The sequence below is a fragment of the Amphimedon queenslandica genome, unplaced genomic scaffold (genome assembly GCF_000090795.2).
Source record: "Amphimedon queenslandica unplaced genomic scaffold, v1.1 AMPQUscaffold_13239, whole genome shotgun sequence".
In the NCBI taxonomy this organism is placed as follows: Eukaryota; Metazoa; Porifera; class Demospongiae; order Haplosclerida; family Niphatidae; genus Amphimedon; species Amphimedon queenslandica.
The window spans coordinates 106,538-109,204 of NW_003546525.1; the positions used below are offsets into that span (position 1 = coordinate 106,538).

A 2,667-nucleotide genomic window follows, 5' to 3' on the forward strand; every position below is an offset into this window, starting at 1 on the left:
AGCTGACACTTTATGGAAGAAAAATTATTTTATCTTGGGCATTGGCAGTTGGCATCTCCTCACTTCTCTTCTCTCTTCTGCTACTCAAATACCAGGAACTGTAACTCATTCAACCACTAGTCTATAGTATCACACTATTGATGGATTCTCTCCCAGTTCCTCTTCTGATCCAGTGTCTCATGTATTTAATAGGCAACTTGTTTGATGATGATGATAAGCCTATTCCTGGACTAGCATTACTACCTCGTTCTATTCGTATCAAACTCCTCCTCCTTCTACCAGCAGTAGATGTACATAAGTTGGAAGGCACATCAGTTACTGCTGATATATTAATGGATGAGATATGGGAGACACTCTACAAGGAAAGGAATCACGATCAGTGACTGGATAAACACAATTCTCTATTTTCATGCAAAGATTTATACTTTAGTACTGCAATGGCGAGCTCAACAATCAATTACCCAATGTTTTATGAAGCTAATAAAGAGTTGTCTGTATACTTCACTCATGTTAAAGAATCAGTCTATAATAAGTACAAGATAGCAACTTTTCACAATGTTATTTGGACACAACAGAGACATGGAGTATTTATAACTACCGAAACTTTCAAAAATAAAGCAATTAAAGACTATTATCTTTATTATCCTTTAGAGGCTTTAGCTCTCACAATGATTGACTTAAACATTTCTCTGAAAATTGTCACTGATTGTTTACTTGAACTTGATCATGACATTCTCAAAAAGCTAACACAATCAGCTGAGGCAATCCATTGGATTGGGAGTTGGGGTACTGACATTGAAAAATTTTTCAAAATCATATTCATAGAGAATGAGTGTCGCATTATATCATGTATTTGTGAAGATCTACCTTTATTACTACTGGACTATCTTCAACAGCAGTGTGACCTGAAGATATTAGATGTTGATGCATACCTTACCAGTGAAGATGCTGAAAAGTTTAAAGAAGTTGTAAAACGTCATAAAAATTTAGAATTGGTCTCAATTGGGTGTGATTATTATTTTATTCAATGTTTATCAGAAATATTGTATCAATCGTGTTTCCGGGAATTGAATATCAAAACTAACTACTCAGCCACTTCATTTGATGCTCTCCATTCCTTACTGTCTGCATTCTTCCTTTCTCCTTATCCAGTGACACTGAGATTGAGTGAGGTCCTCCTTACTTTGGATTCTACTGTTCCCACACAAGTACCTCTAGCTATCAACACTGAACAACAATCAAAATCACTTGATGTAGCTTGTTTGTGTTCATACGCCCCTTGTAGTCTGTCTAATTTCCTTCCTCGGTACATTGTATTGAAATCATTGAAGATTACGAGGAATGATACACTCTATCTATTTTCTAAAGTGAAGTCAATTAAAGCAGATGAGATCACTATTGATATTAATGATACAATTAACACTGATCATTTAAGATCATTGCTCAGTAGTGTATTGACAAATAATATGAAAATTGCTGTATCTGCAGGTCAGCCCAATCTTCATCAGTCCACTCTTGAGATAATTTTTAATTCACTGTCACCAACTAAACCACCTTACCTTCAATTGATAGTGAAGTACATTGGAGATGATCCTTCACCAGTATTGTATGATACTTGGAAGAGATGTGGTGCCATCAAACTGAAGAAAGCTGTGATAGTTGAGAGTTATGGTCAAGAAAAAGAAAAGTATCTAGAAGAGATGATGTAAATCAATCAACTATTGTTTCCCTTGTTGAGTTTATGATGATGATTAGTTATTGAACACACACACACACACACACACACACACACACACATAGAATTTATATCAACACTTGTTCATTATTGTTCTAACATTACATCAAAATATCTTATTATTAATTACATATGTAGAATCAGTGTACTTTAGACCTGCTCTTGCTTATTTTATTGAAAGTAAAGTATTAAGATGACAATAAAATTTGAATAATATATACACTGATGACCTTATTCAAGAGTTCCATTAACATTAATATCTACATGTACATGTACAGGTATTATGTAGTCTCCTTAACACCATCAGTTGTTGTGTTTATTATTATTGTTAGCTCTATACATTAATTAGATAGTTCTATTTCCTCTTCTGTAAAGCCCAGTTAGTGAAGTACATGTAGCTGCTACTGTTTGTTGGTACATACGTCAGAGCGTGGCGAGTACTGGAGCCCCTTAATTCTTTAATTTGAATATGAATAGTCAGGATTTTTAGAAAGAGAGGGTAATATTTGTGGCGTGAAAAGTGTCCCTGATCCACAGTATGGTGTTTCATAGTTTTACAAAGTAAGGCAGTTTTAGAAATAGTTAGTTACACATGTGATTTCATTATGTCTGTATTGACACACATACATGTACATGCAAGCACATTGATCATAACTTGCTGTAGCATGCCCTTGCCATTGGTTTAACACCTATTGTGCAATACAGAGACTATTAAAAGCTGACACTTTATGGAAGAAAAATTATTTCATCTTGGGCATTGGCAGTTGGTCCTCTCTTCTCTTCTCTCTTCTGCTACTCAAATACCAGGAACTGTAACTCATTCAACCACTAGTCTATAGTATCACACTATTGATGGATTCTCTCCCAGTTCCTCTTCTGATCCAGTGTCTCCTGTATTTAATAGGTAACTTGTTTGATGATGATGATAAGCC

General features: G+C 34.9%; 2 protein-coding genes across 2 annotated transcripts in view; both read left to right on the plus strand.

Annotated features, from left to right (window-relative positions):
- The window catches only part of LOC100635072 (cilia- and flagella-associated protein 44-like), a 27,550-nt gene that overhangs the window by 11,290 nt on the left and 13,593 nt on the right, over positions 1 to 2,667 (plus strand). The window lies entirely within an intron of this gene.
- The window catches only part of LOC109584164 (uncharacterized), a 9,819-nt gene that overhangs the window by 5,349 nt on the left and 1,803 nt on the right, over positions 1 to 2,667 (plus strand). The gene's annotated exons all lie outside the window — the stretch shown is intronic.